The sequence below is a fragment of the Antrostomus carolinensis genome, unplaced genomic scaffold (genome assembly GCF_000700745.2).
Source record: "Antrostomus carolinensis isolate BGI_N321 unplaced genomic scaffold, ASM70074v2 scaffold18577, whole genome shotgun sequence".
NCBI classification, from domain to species: domain Eukaryota; kingdom Metazoa; phylum Chordata; class Aves; order Caprimulgiformes; family Caprimulgidae; genus Antrostomus; species Antrostomus carolinensis.
In genome coordinates, this window is record NW_010329883.1 from 54,460 (window position 1) to 74,298 (window position 19,839).

Genomic DNA, 19,839 nt, shown 5'->3' on the forward strand with positions numbered 1-19,839 from the left:
AGCAGAAAGTCCTACTACAGAAGGACATTCCTTTCAAACACTGCCTACCTGCACTGTATTTATTAAGAGAAGAGATGCCTTCCTGTTATCTATTCCAAATGCAATAACCATGGATTATATTATGTTATCCATTTTAGGGACAGATTATTGCATCTAATAATTCAGAGCCCTGAATGGTCACTTTCTCCCTAGGCTGCTGGATCACTGGAAATACAGAGCAAAACAGCCCCTGCATGAACTCTTCCAAGAGATATGGTGGTTATACTGATCTGCTGCCTTCACTGATGCTTCTAAAATGCGGCCTGAACTACCTAGTGGGTAGCCTTTGAAGACCATATTCTTTGAGTTAAACATGCCTGGGGGCCTTTCTAATCATCTAGCTTGGCTCCTCTCAAGCATCCTCCGCAGAAGATGCTCTTTCTATTAAAAGGAACAAAGACTGGCTAACTTTAGCTGGTTGTATTATGTTTGTTTCACATAGTCTAAAGCAAACAACCTTCAAAGTCATTACTGGAAAATATCTACATTGTCCCCGACAGTCCTATAAGCACTAACATTAGTCATAGACTTACCATGTTTAAAAGCTCTTTGGTGTACGTATTTCACAATGAACAACTCAGATTTTGTCTACACTTGGCACACAGTAAAAACACATTCACTACTGAACACAGTTTTACTGTTAGTATAGATAGGGAAAATGGTACTTAATGATGTTTGAATTGGTCACAAGTTTACACAGTGGTCCTTATGCACATTAAAGACAAAACTGTTGGCTATCCTTTTTCCAACACAGTGTATTTTCCCAGTGTGGAAAAAAAGTTGAGCTGGTTAGGCAAAAATGTTCCTCAATAATTTTCTAATTTTTCCCCTCCTGTTTAGGGGATCTTGCAACAACTTGTGCATCACAGATTAGGTAAACTAGCTGTGGTGGTCAACTTGTGTCTTTCATTCAAATGTGAATACTACTCTAAAAACCTGAAAACATTTGCAATATTAAACAAAATTAAAAATATTTAAATTATAAAGTGGAACTAAGATTTTGGATATAATCATTTTACTTTCACTAAATCTGATTATTAGGATTCATATCCCAGTTCTTACAAACTTATAATTTGGTCTCATCTAAAGCTGTAGTAAAACAGAGCAAAGTTAATTTGATGTGCTGTACAAAGAGAACTGAGAAAGACCAGACCTGTATCTGTACCACACCAAACACTTTCCAGGAAGTAATGAAGATGGACTGATACTTTCTAGACAGAATAATGATGTCTTTGGCAAAAAGCAGCACTAACAATTATTTCACAGCAATCAGAAAGACAGAATCACAGAATTCCTTAGACTGGAAAAGACCTTTAAGATCATTGAGTCAAATCATTAACCTAACACTGACAAGTCCCTGACTAAACCATGTCCCTCAGCACTATGTGTAGACAACTCAAATACTTTCAGGGATAGGGACTCCACCACTGGCCTGGGCAACCCATTCTAATGCCTGAGAACCCTTTCAGTAAAGAAATTATTCTTAATATCCAATTTAAACTTCCCTTGGTACAACTTGAGGCCATTTCCTCTTGGCCTATCACTTGTTACTTGGTTGAGCAGATCGACCCTTCTTTCAGGTAGCTGTAGACAGTGATAAAGTCTCCCCTCAGCCTCCTTTTCTCCAGGCTAAACAACCCCAGTTCTCTCAGCTGCTCCTCATAAGACTTGTGAAGAGAAACGAATACATATGATTGCATTGTACTGAAAAAGCCTGTGACTCCTCCACAATAACCTTTAATATCAAACACCAGAACAGCTTTTATAAGGTCTTAAGGAAGGAACTGCTCATCCCCCCCCCCTCCCCCCCCAATTTTTTTTCCTCCACAGATAGGTAAACTGAAAACATGGATAAAGTACCCCAAGGCCAAACCAGGTAATGCATTCTTGAGTAAAGCTACATCTCAAAGCTTTCTCCTGTTCTAGTTTGCCCTTTCACTTCCCCCATGTAAATAAGGAAGACAAAAGTCATAAGAAACTGAAATAATGCATAACAGATACCAAAAATCAGCATGATACATGATTACAGCCTGCTGTGAGCAGCTCACAAATTGAGGAGAATTCAAACAATAGCACATGTTCTGTGATTTGGACATTGAGAATTCCCTTGACTTCTATTCCTATGAGCAAACTATTGAGAAACACTGACATTTGGGCAATAAAAAAAACACACCAAAAGAACACTGATTTCCCAATACAACTACCATGGTAGTTTTCCTAGCTGTAAACTGATTCCTCCTCTCCATCTCCACTGCTGATTTGTCACAGCTTCTTCAGCCAGTGCTGACAACAGGCCATTCACATCACTGTGCATTGTACTGCACAGTTTCAGACTGATCCTTAGAAAGGCATCTAACTGTATCTCAAACTATCAACAAGGAAAATACAAAGCAACATGCCATGATTTCTGAAAGAGAGAGAGAGGGTGGGGGAGAAAAAAAGAGGAGGAATGCTTTCATTTTTTTCCCATTCTTCAAATAGAACAGAATAATACAAATAGAATAGCCAGAAGATGCCCAAACCTGTATAATTTCACTAAATGGGCTTACCAACAAACCTGCTCTAAAACCGACAATCAAGTAAGATCAGTGAAAAAACAGCTTCCATACTGTTTTACCTTACTGTAATCAGACAACTTACACCACCAGAACAAAAATCAGCCTTGAGCTTTGTGAACAGAATACAATGCAACATAAGCACAGCCATTCTAAGAAACCAAAGCCAATTTACCTCTAATTCAGTCTTGCACAAGAACAGAGTCATGCAGTGTCCTGGAAGGATTTTTGTTTTTAAATTGGAGAAACACTGCTGCCTGCGATATTCTAGGAAAACACATTGTACTGGACCATCATACTTTGTTTCAAAGTCTGCAGAACGTCTCTGGCATTTTCTGACAACAGTATGAAGCTGCAGGTTTGGCTCTCTATCACATCTCAGCATATTCCTCTGAAAGCCATCACCTCCAAATAATCCATTAAATATTTATGAGTTGGAGACTGAACAGTGCCTCGGGGAGGGAATGGTACAGGGGAAGTGACACAGGGGACTGGAAGACAAGATGAGGGACTAAGAGGCAGAGCCCCATTTAGTGCAGCAGCTAGGCAAGGGGGAGGAAGGAAAGCAGCTTATTTTCAGAGCCCCCTTACCTTCTCAAGTTGGTAGCAGATCTGGAAGTCAGGAGTCTGGGGATAAATATTCTGTATTACCTGCACATGCACTGTTGCTCACACAACTGTATATATGAAAAAATATGAAATTTTCAGTGCAGAAAATTGTAACTGGTAAGTCACTTGTGGCTCAGAGCACCAGACAAGGTATGCAGATGAGTGAGTCACAGATCTGAATGGATACCTTCACCTGTATTAGATTTAACCCAGAGGAGAGATGCTTTGAGAAAGGTCTTGAGTTTAAACACATGAGCAGCTCCAGGGAAGTAATGCAAAATCCAACATGGTGCCCCATCATGGATAAAAGACAATGAAACAGCCATGAATGAAGGGAAACACCTCTTCTGCATGGCCAGTCACCCCTGTCCTGCTGCACAGTGTCTGCTGTCACATTCCCTGTTGCTCAAAATCTTCCACTGTTGATGGGAAGTATTTTTGTTCCTGTTACTAAGTGTGTTGAAGGTTAATGTAATTCCATATATTTTCTTTCCTTCACACTCCTTATTGGCCTCTAGCATGTAACAAACAGAAGATTAATTTCAATGCCCTCTTCTGCTTTCACTCTGAGAAACAATTAGGATTTAATTATTTCACCTCTTTGCAAGAGAGAAGTAAATAAGGAGTCCTCACATTCCTCAGAAATGAGCTCAAGTGCTTCATCCAACTGGGCACTTCAGGATTTAAGAATTTCAGCTGAGTCTATATAAGTGGAGAAGAAATGCTCCTTTTAATTGAAAAGGTAGTTTGTTACAGAAAATGATTATTTCACACTAAAATAAATACTTAAAATTATTATGGTTCTAGGAAGCTTGTTTCCTGAAATCAGGTTCCACTTGTTACTTTACTTCAGCAAGGCTGTAATCACCTGAGAAGCAGACATGTTTTCTACCTACTTTTAAACTATATAAAAGCAGAAATGCATATAAAACTTAATATTTGATCTGTCAAGAGTTTGAATATTTATGTACACTGCACAACATTTCGGAATCTCCTGAATACTTTATTGGGAATTTCTGATGGATTCTTTTCACTTGAGAATCATGAAGCAAGAATGGATTTAGGAAAATCCCTATTGGATTTATGTCTGAGTCCTATCAGAAAGCAGAACCATTTCAAAATGCATGAAGTACTGATTGTACTCCTGAAGTTGGTCTAAAATGAAAAGAAGTCTTTTCCTTTCCTTCCTCCCTTTTTTAACCTAAACTCAATTTTGTGGTTCCTCTGGAAACAGTGCCCTCTCTGTCATGCATGCCCAGATCTAGCACTTATCAAGCAAATTGCTACATATGATGCTGGCTTCCTTCATCACAAGGTGTGAGGAAGGAGCCACATGTCCAGATACAATGGAATTGCCACAATAAGAATTACGTGGAAAGCAGACTCCTATCAATATATCTCTACAGACAAATGAAAAGAGGCCCCAACTGTGTTATGAACAATAGAAAAATATAATTGCATTACACAATACAAATATTAAGGTAATTCCAAAGTTGGGTCAGATGGGTCTGATAACGGTCTGTTCCCCAGTAGGATGCAGTAACAAAATCATATGTAAGAACTTCTTCAATGTATAAATGCAAAGCCTTTAGTTCACTGAAAAAAGCTACCATGCTCTCTGGTCTTAACAGATACATGATAATTTCTGAATGAACATCCCTGCATTCTGCCTATGCAGATTTCATAAAATAGAAAAGTATGAAATTATTTTAAAAAAAAGTCAAAGGAGGCTTGGGAATAGTAGATAGAATAAGCCCACTTTACATATCCAAGTCGATAGGTGAATATCACTGTGTCTGACCAAGCTGACACATTGCCTACCTACCTCAAGAGGCCAGAGGCCCATATCATAGCAAATGGTCAATCTAAGAAGAATAAAACAATGAACAAGCAAAACAGAGTAAAACAAATAAATTAATCTGCAGATTCTATTAGTAAGTGGAGAAAAGAAAGGGAAATATGTCAGCCAACAAAAAGAGAGAGAGCTGTAATTTAGATCAAGACCACAAGTCAGTCAGAGGTCTGTGTACTGGAACAGAGGAAAAAAGACAATGCAAATAAAATCCAAACATGCTGGATTGTACTCTGAAGACCTCCAGACAGTGTTGCTAAAACTGCTGCACATGCATAAGATGAAAAAGCTCCAGAAAATAAGCAGCTTTTACATTGAAATCTCTCCAAAACAGTGTGATAGCAAGATGTGCCTCTGTCTCCATTTTAAGAGATAAAACTGATAAAAGATCAGCAATTCCTAATGTGCCAAGGGTTGGAGAAAGCAAGTAAGTGCTCTGAAGAAGTCACCATCTCTTCCGTTAGTTTTCAAGGACTTCTATCAAGGTACAGGAAATACTGAGTGCTGTGCCCACAGAGCACTGTTCTTGCCCATCTTTTTTGCAGTGGGCTTATGCACTGTTTTTGGGCAAAGAGGACAGTAAAGCACCTGTTAAAAGAGAAACTCTCCCCAGTGCTCTGAGATCCACAGAAAAAGACAACTACTAGCAATCTTACTAGAGGCAGAATGAAACTGGGACTTTTCACTTGAAGAGCCTTTTCAATTTTTTCTCCAGAAAAAAGTGCATTGTGCTCCTACCCTACTCATGCAGAAGATACTCATCTTCTGGAACAACAAGGCTAGATGAGATGAAGAAACCAGTCTTGCCTGTGGAGGAAGACACTTGTTTTAAGCTCACTGCACAGGCTGAGGAGTTCAGAAGATAAAATGTTTTGGAACTTTCCTTCAATTACTTCCTTCTTAAAGAAATTCACAGAATGTCTACAGAATATTATTTTTTGCTGAAATTTTTTTCCTTGTTGTTAAAGGTATTTCTTTCTATATTTCAGTTTTTGTGGTCTTCTCCTTTGGATTTGTGATAACATCACAATAATGATACTAATCTAGTTTACTGTAACTGCCTTTTAGCCAGACTTGCTGATTCCTTGCAATGTAGCCGTGTATTTACTCATATTTCTGAACATTCACCTGTGCTGTGCTCTTCTTATGGTGTGGAAATAGAAGATTTCCCTAGCAAAGTTTTTCCTTGTTTTTTTCAGAAACCTATGTGGTGGTGGTTTTTTTCCCCTCCATATCCATTCTGCTTATTTCTATCAGAACATTGCACAGTCTTACACATTTAACAATATGCCTTCACTAAACAGACCTAAGAGACTATTAGCAACACACATAAAAGACTACTAGCAAGGTTATGTGTTGGTCCAGTGCTTTAAGACTCTGCATTCCTAAAAAATACTTACTGCTTTGTTATTTTTGCCTTATTTGTAAACACTGTATTTATTATCTTTGCCCACCTACAATCTTCTATTTCTTCTTCTTTTCATCCTCTACATATTGTATATTATGATGAGCTCTCTGTCAGAAGTACAAATGGTGTATTTGTAAGTAAGTTAACCAATTTCTATGAATAAACTTTAATAGAGGTCTCACCTTTGCATTTTTACATAACATAATTTGTTGATTATTACTTTTGAAGTACTATCAGGTCAAAAACCTAAACTTTTGCCTGTGTTGGCTGGCACTGATGGGAAGCAAGGTATACTCTGCACTCTCTCTGCACCACAATCTCCTCTGAAGAACGTCTTGCCTTGACGTGAGACCCTATGAACATGAGCTGCCTACGAACTACAGAGGAAAGAGGTGAGTAACCAGTGCATAACACAAGTTAAAGCAAAAAAAACTCCAGCAAAACAAGACTTCCATCTAGTTCTTCACAGAAAATGCAACTGGGAGGAAACTAGTGATTACATTTGACTTTTGTTTTTTTTTAAACAATAGTAACAATGCTGATATAATGAACTATAGTTTATTGTGATTACTTCATACTTGGGCTTGCCAGTGCTGTACGATGTAGCAAAATGTTTGTTCACTGGAATTTGTCTTTTTAGAGAAAAGCTTTTCAAAGCAGACTCCAGTACGTTCATGGAGAAAATCTAGTGTATGGCAAACTTGCCAGAAAAAAGGTTTCTAAGACCCTGACAATATAAAGTAATAGGCCCATAAACTCAACAAAGATAAAAGTCATTCTGGTTAAAGAAGTTGTTTTACCAGCAGACCTTACTTCTACATTCCCTAAACAGAATAAACCCTAGTGGCAATAGTGTTCTTTAACACTCTACTGCTCTTTAACAAACTATTTTTTAACAATTGCTATAGTAGTGTTGGCAACTGCAGTTCTAACACAGTTGTGCCAGTAAATACGTGCAGGCCAAGAAATTACACCCATGCTTATCATTAAATTTCTTCACAAAGTGTCTAGAAAGAAACTTAAAAGACAGTAATTATCCAAAATCTGTAACATCAGACTTTCAGGATGCTAATGTCCAGAATGCAGATCTTCCCAGCCTCAAACACATTCTTCTAAACCAGAAGAAAGGTATGGAAACCTCTTTTACAGATACAAAAAAAGGGAAGGAGGCAAAACCAGGGAGTCAAAAAATGTATCAGCAGGCTTTGGTCAGAAAAATGTACTTAAATGTTATTTGGATATTCATTCCAATTCCTTTACTGTAATAAAGTACCTAAAAAACAACAATACACCCCCAATCTTCCCTGCAATGTTCATGAAAGGAGAATAAAACTGAAAACTGTTCTCAGAAAACCCATACAACTGATTACAAGATTCACCTTCTCCTGCATTAGCAGTTAAGTATGATAACTGCTTAAGATCATCTCTCTCTTTTGATTACGAACAGAGGAATTGTCAGGGGAGTAGTAAAATGAAGAAATTAATTTTTGAACCAATTCTAGAACAAAGGAACTTCTGGAAATTTTTTTCTGGAAAACAATTATTTAGTCTGTCCATTACACAGGAAGTCTACTGATACATTTTACACGTATTTTCCACTGCTTAATTTAGACTGAAATTAAAATTTGTATAAAAACTCACCATTATAACAAACATTTCTAATTAAATCATAATGAGTAGTTTTACAATAGACACAACTGAAACAGTTTCTCTAAAGTCAAATAAACTTTTAAAAAATTCTGTCAGCATCATTGTTGTCCTGTACTAAGTGAACAAAATTAGCTTTAACTTAATTATGAGAAGTAAGCTGCTCAGTTTCCCAGTCTCCCTTACCTTAAAATTGGGATTACAACCAAACTGACAAATACCATGACTCTATTTTGGTTTAGTCTGAGGTGTAAAATTTCTTTTTCAAGCACAGGGGCTTAGCCTTTGTATTTTTCCAACACAGCAAAAACCGTATTTTATTTTCTTATTTCTTAACTTCTACATTCCATCATCTTTCTTTTTTCAAATCTGTTGGTGCAGTATTAATTTAGAAAAACACCACCACCCAAACCCTGGCTTCTTGTAGATCCTAACATAAACAAGGCTGTGTACATATATTAGCACAGGGGAGGCCATGTATGCAGAGTCTGGCCAGTGAGTAGTTCCTTAAGGAAGAAATACGACTCTTGGTCTTTCATTTATCCTTTGGTGTGAAAGTGTCTACCTGAAAAAAGAAACGCTGACCATCTCTGAGTGAAAAAATGTATGAGGTATTTAAGGAAAGTAAAACCCCAATTGTAAGTAATTTGACAGTATCCCATAGAACCTGCCATTAAATTTCCAGTGCTCTTATTTCTTTTTTAAGCATCCAATTTATAGCTATTATAATTATACAGCTGTATTACATGAAATTTATTATGTAAACAAGTGTTTCACAGTAGGTTAGGTTTAAGGCAACAGAATATGGAAAACAATTTTCTCTAGAGCATGGTAAAAAATAAAATCCCACAGAAAAAAAATAGAATACATTTGTGTTACATAATGATAAGCTTATTAATAGGCCAATATATTCTTTAACCAACTAACTTCTTCCACAGAGAACATGCACACACTCGTCAAAGAATTTTCAATGAACAGATTGAATTAAATTCTTTATCAATCAACATAAGCTGGAGAACTAGAGTAAATACAAGTGACTCTTAATGTTCCCTGCAATATAATGAAGCTGGCTTTGGTCATAGTTTACTCTTTCTCCCACGCATACACTGGAAGAGTCCTGAAGCAAGAACAGCATATAAATAACAACAGAACTCACAGAATGACCTACAATTTCCTTCTGACATCTACTCATATATCATGCATGCAGATTCTAGATAATCAACATCTTCGGTTTTATTTCATTTGAAGAAGTTTTTGGATACTGATGCTGAGCAATTATTCACAATTAGGACTTCTGGAGTTAAACTGTATCAGCATGATTACTATAAGCAATGCTTAGTTTTACTCTGACTTGACAGTAGGGAATACACAGGTTTTTAAGGTTCTCTTTATTGGCAGTTATCTGTACTCTAGATAGACATCACTTTCAAGGCCTGCTTTTTAACCTTGTTATTTTACATTAATATGTTCTAAAAAGGCCTCACATTATTTGTAATACACAAAATTCAAACAAAATGTCCTTCAATGAAGTCGAAGTCCTATGGACAAGCCTTTTCTTTCCCCTACTCAATATCCCAGGTTCTGGCCATTTTCACCAGTCACACTGCCCACTGTGCCAGTTCACTGACTCAGCCTTATACCAGTACCTATTCACTTCTGTCCTCACTGCTATGATATAAAATAAACACAGCCTTTCCTCTTTAATCAGAAGTGCAACAGAATGCTCTTTCTTTGTTTTAAAGGATATTAACAACTTAAGAGCATATATATTGAGGGTGATGCTAAGCGTCTTGACTCTTTAGCAGGCTTTTGCTCAGGCTTGAAAAGTGTTTGACGTTTATATTGCAAATACAATTGCAAAAGCCTCTGAAAGTCTGCAGTTTACCTCTGCAGAAGGAATACGGAAAAGCGTATCTCCAAATTAAATATAGGATACTAACTCAGGAAACTAAATGCAGGCAAGCTCAGCTGATGGACCTACTGTCAATCCTCTAATTCGCTCAATGGATTGTCTTTCCAAATGGGGCTGAGTTGCTGTGTTAGATTAACATGTCCCACACCTACTATTACAACATGTGTGCAAACAGTTGGGGAAAAAATTTTAAAAATCATCAGCCATTCAGGAAAAACCAAAAAATATTGTTGACTGTGGAGGAAAGAACTCTTTCCGCAGCAGCTTTGCTGTATTTTTCAAAGGAAAGTAGGAATATTTAATAAAACAAACAGTCAAAAGTGTACTTTCATGCATTTATCCTAACTTTGCTTGGTCTTTACACTTAATTACTACCTTAAATTGAAGTTAAGGAGTATTTTATGTCCTTCTGCCTTACATTTTCAACCTTTTTGCTTGTCCTAAATCTCCTGAAAACAGAAAATCACGCACACAGAAATGTGTGGGAAAATGTATAGTTTAATTTTATGTTTGACCAGCCCATCTAGGGCTGCTTAAAGGCTTCTCCAATAGTAACTAGTTAATAAGAAAAAAATATTTGTCATATTAATTTTTAAAAGACAGAGGGAGTGCTGTGTTTATAAACTATTTTCCATCTTATTTTTTAATTGAGAAATATTATTGTCTTCTCTATGTGAACTGAAGTGGCTAAAAGAGGTGGGTACATGCCCGTATGTCATACTGGCTATTTGCAAATGGTATTTTCATCCCACTACTTCCTCCAAACTGAAAATACAATGGCATTTTGGGGGTTTCTACAGCTGGTGCTTCTTCCATATTTTTGTACTTCTAACTACTGGTACATCATGGTCACATTTTGATTATCAAAATTAAGATAGAATTGGTTAAGTCTAATGATTTTTTTTAATAAGTGAGGGCAAAAAGGGGAACAACAACAACAACAACAAAATTACAGCAACAGATTAAAAGGTTATTTCAGAGAATTCCCAGTGCATATTTTAAGAAACCACAGTTCTGCCTCTCAAGACTGTGGTCTACTAGAGTAAACAGTGAAAAATTTAAGCGTTACACACTGCACAATGACTTTTGTCCTATCTGGCAACCACCTCTGTTTAGAAGACTCATCAGTAAGGCCAAAGTAATTACTCTATAATTATAATCCCTCTCTTTTTTTCTATCATTAAACAACAATTTACTGGTTGGTTAAGGTTTATAGTGTAAATCAGGTAAGTGGAGGAAATCTGTTAATGAATTAACCAAATAAAATTTGTTTCTAACTTATTTAATGAATTTTTAAGGTTTGAAAGTGATACTGCACGAGCTTTTAACAAAAAAAATTAAGAAACTTCGTCATCACATTGAGTTGTTTATAAATGAACCAAATCAGAATTTTAGATGGAAGAAAATAATATTATTATAGTTCTCCCTTATCACCATCAAAAAGTTAGTTACATGAGGAATGAAACATTTATAACCAATACTTTCCTAATTTTTTAAAGTTAAAAGTATTTGTCCTATATTTAATAAGCATTTACCAAGTTTAAAAAGAATCACTACTTTAAAAAATAATATTCTATAGCTTATAATCAGTATGTTTACCTTAATTTATCATACATACATCCACCTTTACTTCACCATCCATTATGATGAAAGAAATTTTATTAAGGACAAAAATCAAAGATGAAAGAGGGTTCTAAGTTGTTCCACACCTTCTGGCAATAAAAAGCATGTATCAAATATGAATCTGGAGGCACAGTCATACTATGTTACATATGAAAAGAAATGTTACCACCATGTGTAAAGGACTTCAAAAAGGTTTAGACCGCAATTCTTTGATCAGTATGCAAGACAACTTCCCTCCTCCTCCCTACTCCTTGAGCTCCCCTACTCCTTCCCACTCTCCCTCTGCTCCCTTCCTTTCCACAACAAAAACATGATTTCAGAAGCTGTATATTCATGGGTCTGCTTCCCTTTCAATGAGCCGCCTTACTTTCTCAGGCACACACAAAGAAATACCAAGGTGTCCTCAAAGTACACAGCTAACAGAGAAAGCACAAACAGGACTTTGCAAACCCAAGGCTGGACATGTCATGCTCCAAGATGGATGTCTGCACAAAGCCAACTGACTGTCTTGCCTCTCAATTTCTGTTTTGTCTACGCAGGCATAATGGTCCTAACAAGAACCAAGTCTGGCACTGAGATTGTTAGCATGCAGATGGCATGTTTCGGAGCAACAGGAGACCAAAATCTTTCCTAACACAGAGATGGTGGTGTGTCATACACTGCAGCACTCCCAGGTGGTTTGACAAAGCCAGCAGATTTAAAGAAAATAATTTTGGGGTTTGTGTCAAATGATGTTTCTCCAGGGGCAAAATGAAAGACAAAGTTCCTTGAGATTTTTTCCCTAGGTGGTGCAGATACTCTTGATTATTGATCTTTGTTACCTGTCAGTTTAAACATAGATTGCTAGATTAATGATTTCACAGATAATGCATTTGTGTAAACCAGAAAAGAGACTCTTATTCAACAGAAACTGCGTTTGCATTTTCTGTTGCAGTTTTGTCATGCTATATGCAAGCACACCAGGTCAGATTCTTTTGTCCTCTTGTTGGTCATCTTCCTGGAGAACACAAATGATGAAGAAGCTGTTCTTGATAAAGAACAAGTGTGCTATGGGGCTCCAGCTTTGGAGGGTCTCTGTTTTCTGGGTGACTTTCAGTGACCTTTACTACCTAAATTACTGCTACACAGCAGCTACTACGAAGAAACCTGGGACAGGGCCAAGAGCACATAAATCCAACTGAAGGCACCAATTTCATACAACTCCTTTGACAAAGACATTATATGGATATGTAAAAAAAGTCTGATGGGCTGCAATAATCAGCCACAAATCAATACAGCCAATTATCAGTTTTAAGAAAAATATTACGTAGTTTGTAGAATTTTTCAGTACAATTTCAACTCTTCATGTTTCTCCAATATTCTTAAACTAGACATAGCTGAACAGTGTATGGCGATGGGGGGCACAGCAACAAATACACAAAGCAGGGCATAATCTCCCTCTGAGAGTTACATAATCCCTAGATTTAATCCTATATATGGCAGAAATTATAAAACACACAAAAATGCTGACATGACAGAAAGCACCTCCTTCCTACTCTCTAATGATAAGGAGGAAAATAAAAGAAGTAGCAATTCTGCTATTCCATTACCAAAGCTGGGAAAGCTGAAGCCTTACACATTGTCAGAAAAAAAAACAAAAACAACAACAACCCTGCTTGATACCATTGAGGCACCAGGAGTTATTACTGTATATGGCACTTTCAAAGGAGACAGAATTAGGAATTAATAAAGACCTTGGCATCAAAAAGGTTAATACTGAGAACAACAGCATTGCTGCAGGTGGTTTGGGCTGACTGACAACTGGTGTTGGGAGAGCACTGCAGGAAGGACTTAGCTGCCACTGAGTTGATGCAGCCTGTCCATGTCTCTGCGAGAACTTTAGCAGAATCCAATTTGGAGTATGATACAACAAATCTTCTAAGAAAATCCCTAGAAGAAGCAGTATTAAGCAACAAATCACGAAGCCACACTTAGTGAAAGTATATAAATCATACTAACGCTCATATTTATTTACAGTCATGCGTGTAGCCTGTGTACATACCAACATATTGGATTGAAGGGCCACACTAGACAAAAGAAGCAGGTAACACCAAGGCAGGTTTTCTGACCTCAGACTGTAAGAGGGAATTTAGGAATGACTATGTAGTAATTAAACCTCTTCTCTAGGAGAGCACAAGGAAAGTCAGAAATATGCTTGGTTTCAAGAAGTGTGCTGTTGAGAAAAAAACCTATCATCTGTTTTCTCACATCGGGAGTTGAATCTGTGGACAGCCAACACAAAGAACTTTTTTTTTTTTAATTAATTCACCTAATACCAGGATAGATGCCTCAGAAGTTGGCTGAAACCCTTCTCCAAGACAGAACTGCGAAGAAAACTAACTCAAGGTGTGTCTTTTCTATGTATATCATGTATATTAGCTCAAATATAAAATCAATTTTCTTTGGCCAAGCTCACATCCCTTGTGTTTGCTTTCCTGAGAACTTGCATAATTACGTTTTATTAGCCCAGATGTTTGCATAGAGACCAATTTAGGCCTTCACATTTAAGTATATCAGAAGTGCCGTATTTTATCAGGGAAAAAAGACTGATAGACAAACTGGGATAAAATATCGGCTGAAGGCAGAGTTCTCTTAAATCCCTGGTCTACTTCCTGCTGCAAGGAACTCAGTGAGCTGAAGTACAACCCTTACAGCTAGGGACACCCATGCGCACACACACACACAGTTATTTCATATGCGTGCAATGTTACAAAATTCAACTCTGGAACCTTCCAATAAACCTGAAAGTAGTTATTTTTTTTCTCCTAACAATGAGGCCTTGAGCAAACTGTGTGTGACCTAAAAAGATAACTGGATGTTCTGGTTTTGTCTTTTTCTCCCTTTTCGGAAGTACATAGTTCTGCTTGTCTACTCTTCTGATAAAAAACCACCACCTTTTCTCTGACAGTCTCTAAGCACTGTAAATATCCCCTATCAACTAATTTTACTCAATCAACTGAATAACTGAATAACATAACTCGCCTCTTCATCAAAACAATGGATGGACGTCACCTGACTGGGGGTGCCTGATAATCCCCCAGTGACAACTGATGTTCTGTAAAGGTCTTCAACTTCACTGCTGCCTGTGGGCACATGTTAGATCTCCAAACAAAAACAACTTCTTTTTCTGGGATTGTGGCTTTTCTGGGATTGCTAGAGCAGTCACCAATTAGCATGTGGTATGGTTTGCAGTGAAGAGAGGGGGCTTATAATACAGAAACTCTTTCACCAGCAGTAGGGGGAAGTCAACCCACTTACATATATAACATCAAACAGATGGTTACAACCTATAACTCTACCTCATGTTATGCTCTTACTCAAAAAGAAATTTTATACCTCTTCATTGCCAAATAAATTACTTACATTTATCAAGTTTATAAATCAGCTCATATAATCAGCTCATCAGTTCTTTTTCTGTGTCTTTTTTAAAATGAAGGCCATTATACCTGGACCTTTATTTGTTTTGATCTGTTCTACATTCATAGAAGTTTGCTTTACAGTTCCCTTCCATGGACACAATAAAATGTAGGCATTTGATAACTAGTAGGAAGAAACTGAAATATTAAAAAACAGTTGCATTCATCTTATAAGAAACTATTTAGCTTTTAGAAAACCATTCCAGAATTATAAGAAATTTTTAAAGAACATATTTTGGTCTATTATGTACTAGAAAGTTCAATGCCAAGACAGCCTCTTACAGACCTAGAATTTCCTGAATATAAAGTATGTGAATATGGGCATGATCACAGTAGTTCAAAATAAGTTAAAAGTCAACCAAAGCAAGGTATAAGATTGATCATCATAAACAAAATCAACCTGCTGAAATCTACGTAAGTCAAATGAGGATACAACTAAGTGAAATTAACTTTTCAAATTAAATATAATTTTTGAAATTAAACTTGAAATTTAACTTGAAAGAAATATTAAATCAGAAGACAGGGAAAACAACAACCTGCCAGTTTTACTATACCTATCTCAAAGAAATATATGAAGGTCATTACACAAAAGATATGGTTGATGACCATGCAATACTTCCCCTTCCAAGAGTTACACAAATATCTTTGTAGTTAGTGATAAAGAACAATTAAGATCTTTGCTTATGATACATTTACCACTGTCAGACCACAAGGTCTGACCTCCGGCTTGGTAACAGATTCACATTTGTTACAAATATCACATGATGCACCAACATGACACTTCGAAGAACTGTAGATACACGGAGAATCATGTAAGAATATTAAAATAGTCTGACAGGCAGGCCCTCATCCTCACTTCCATGAAGGAACAGTACCGTGGTAATTTAAAAGGGCATTAAAAATCAAAGAAAAACAACTTTCAGAACTCATGTAAACAAAACACTTGCCTTTGTGTCTTTCTACTACCTCTGTTGCCAGAAAAATATTTCTCCCACAGTAATAAAGAAAATTAGGTTAAGTTTTAAAAATACAGAAGCTCTGTACTGTAGCCAAATCAAACTATTTAAAAATACACTATTTGTAACTCATTTAACAGTCAGCAAGTTGGGCTGCTGACTTTATAATTTGCTAATAATGCTTTTCAGTATTTTAAGTCAGCCACTCAACTTGTAATCCAATGATATTTTTAACACATATTGGGATTTTTTTTGTTTTGCCTTTTTTTTTTTAAACAGAGAAAACAGTGGTGACCTACTGATAATGTTCTTCCTTCACTATCAAGTAAAAGATTAGGATTTAGCTGATGGTGTGGGATGCTATCTCCCAAAGCCAGTGTAACGAAAACACTGCAGATGTTTCAAAATCCCACAGTAAACATGTGTATCAGCATTACACTCCTTCCCTTTTTACCTTCACCAATTAAAGGTGACCAAGCACAGGTCCCGAGAGAAATGTGATCTGCTCCTGCTGAGTCAGAAACACAGCACCCTCACAGTTAGTATTTTCTAAGTGCACATAAGAAAATATACATGTGCATTAGAACTGTATTTCTGACCTAGTCTCACACTCTCTGTCAGTTACAAGGCAGACATGACCCCACCACTCTGAGTAAGGTCCATCCAGCGCAAGCACAGAAATATTCTGGGTAAAGCAACTACTGTCGTTGTGCAACATATAAATAGAGTGCAGCAAAGATGGAGCAACTCATAAATTTCCTTTTCATGGACTCAATTGGTATCATTTTAAGTTTCAAGGAATGATGGAGGAGCAGATAAAAGTCGAGTGTATTTTTAGTATCTTCTTTCTGTTAAGATTACGCTTCACCATTTTAAATCACCAATATCCCTCAGAAAAAGGCTGTTTGATCAGATCAATGACACAGCTATTTCTGAGTTTCAAGACTCTGCTCTAAGACTGAAGGCTTATAGACATGGGTAAATCACTTAGTTACTACATTTTCAGGTAGATCATTAAATGTAAAGCACAGATACGCTCAAGGGATATTTAAGTATCAAATACTATTTCATAAAGTGTCTTAAAGGTGAAGAATTATGCAAGTGTTATATTTACTACTATAATAAATAATATCAGAAAAAAGAAAAAGCAAGTCAGAAGATATGGAAGGAAGATACAGAGAAAAAAGCCCCAGAATCTTCCTTCAAGCTTTTAGGAAAAAAGGTAGTAGGATTTAGTTTTATGTTTCAGGACAGTGGACTTAATTCTAGACCCATTTTTTCTCCTATTTGTGTTTTGGTTTTGGACATAACACAAGACTTAACATTCTTCTCCTTGTCAAAGCCTGTAGATAGGCACCATTTTTTAAGAGAATGCACAGTGCTGTTAATACGATAATTAAGTGCCTTCCTTTTCCACTTGGTCCTTTCAGCATCGTTTTCCGAAGCAGGACTGGGTGACACTTTAACCTTTACTCATCAGTAAAGTAAGTTTTACATTAATTTATTTTAAACCTGTTATTATTCTATTTTCTTGGCCTGATGTCTTATTTGAGTGCATTAATAGATACCATAAACAGTCAGTCTGAACTTGTCAGCAAGCATGACATAGCTCAGATGTGTACCATGGTGGTGCTGGTGGGTGGCGGCAGAGGGGAAAACGACTGATCACAATGTAGGACAACTTTCTCGGTTTTTTTCATTTACAACCACCGCTTTCATTTCTAGCCACTCTGAACTTGTGAGCAAATGCCCAAGTTTTGGTAAATTCAGTCCACTAAGGTCAAATGAGTTCCTTCCTACACATATGTAATTTTCCTTTGCTTCCATGTGCTGATGAGTCATTACAGGATCTTTTTATTTCCCCAAAATAGCCTGTAAAGAGGGAAAAGACACTATAACCCGCAGCACCAAAGTTCCCCATTGCAGCAGAAGCGTGACAAGTCCTTTAGCAACATGGCCCGTTTCCTCTGCTTCAGCCTCAGCACCGAGAGCAGAGAGGACAGAAAAACAAAACACTGAGTGCTACAACAGACTTGTGGCATTGTTGCTGACCATACCGCACATTAGACAGATCGTAACACACTGGAGTATGTTCTCTGAAAACCCTAAATCATATAGCAACTCTAAGAGTATACATTTTCGCAATAGCAGTTCACATGAAATGTGTATTTTTGGTCAAAGTATAATTCAGAGCTGGGCTATTACCGAGGACAGATGAGTTTTTGTAGCCCTGGCATGTTAATGGACTATTTCCCGATTAATTAGTTTTCATCAGTGTAGTATATATATTTATGATTTGCACCTTCACAATCTACTACGTGTGTCTCTTTTCAGAACATTTCCAATCAGATTAACCTGTTTAAGGATTCTAACTGTGTTACGCACACATGCACTGCTTCACTTGATGTATACGCAGGAGAAAATACCAGATGTACTACTACTGTTAATGACATACCACTCATAATTTCAACCCTGCCCGAGAAAATATATTGTTAATGCAGGTATGCATTCGGTTAAGTAAAAATCTCTAATGCTTTAATGGAATGTGAAAACACAGAGCAATTTCAGCACTGTCTGGGTCTCAGAATGTAAAACAAAGCATTTTCCTTAGACTGGCTTGACATTTTTTAGACTTATTAGTTTCAATTGAAATGGTTTTATGTAAAACTATTTCAAATGGAGCGAAGACGCTTAAAACTATTTAATATGATTTTTGCATACTCATCTTTATTATCTGTTAAATATTTGAGGCAGAATATTGAGTTCTATAATAATGGCAAACTACGATAAAAAAATCAATTATTTTTGCTATACATGCTCAGCCTATACAGAGAATTAAAATGTTAATTGCTGCACTGCACAACTCCCAGATCTGGCTAATATAAATATATTTTCTAACTTGTTATAGGCAATTCTTGGCTATTAATTCTGTAAAAAGAAATACTTACTACTGTGCACAGTCAATCAGTTGATATTCGTTTGACCTCTCAAAGCATGCCTTTACGCCTTCATCATCCCAGAGCTTTTTTGCATGTTCAAAGAATTCCTGAAAAATTGGAAATGCAACAAATAAGAGAACATTTTTCAGTCTTTTCAATCCCCAATCTATATGTGTTGCTCCTTCCTCCCAACCTTCATGCTTTATACTTTTGTAGAATGATAGATTACACCTTTAAAGAAAGCAACAAACATTTATCAGCAAAATTGCAGTAAAATATACTGAACATATGGCTGCTGACAGTTTCCAGTACATGACATGTACTGAAGACTGTCTTCAAAATTAGTCCATATATAAAATTTACTGTAAGTATAAATGTTACCTAGAAACATGCTCACTTAATTTTTAACCAAATTTATGCTTCTGTTATGGAAAAGGCATAGAAGTGATGCAAAAAGCTGCTCAGCTTATAAACATTAGCTTCCTAGAGAAAGAACCAGTCTGTAACTTTAAAAAGATGGTGTAATTTTTCCTGAAAAACACAAATTTCTGCTGCTCAGTATTTTCTCATGCAATATAGTAATTTGATTGCAAGACTAATAGTCTTTCCTCAACACTGCTTCCTCCAAGCAGCCTCCTGGTACAACGAACTTTTCCTAGCTGCTATCCCAGGCAACCCAATCCAGAAATATCTGCTGGCAGACATTGAAAGAGGAATTAAAGTCATCCTTGGTGACAGTGAAGCCACAGCTCCATTGTATAGAACGCACACATGCAGAGTGTGTTGGCTCTTCCAGTTGCTGCTGTAGACCCTCACACGCTACAGTTCTTTTTAAAGCTAGGAG

At 36.8% G+C, this 19,839-nt stretch overlaps 1 protein-coding gene across 1 annotated transcript in view; it reads right to left on the minus strand.

Annotated features, from left to right (window-relative positions):
- The window catches only part of GNAL (G protein subunit alpha L), a 61,167-nt gene extending 42,068 nt beyond the window's left edge, over positions 1-19,099 (minus strand). Inside the window, exon 1 of the mRNA XM_010172756.2 lies at positions 19,005-19,099. The gene's annotated coding sequence lies outside the window, so the exon portion shown is untranslated. The remainder of the gene's footprint in view (positions 1-19,004) is intronic.
- Positions 19,100-19,839: the final 740 nt, after the last annotated feature.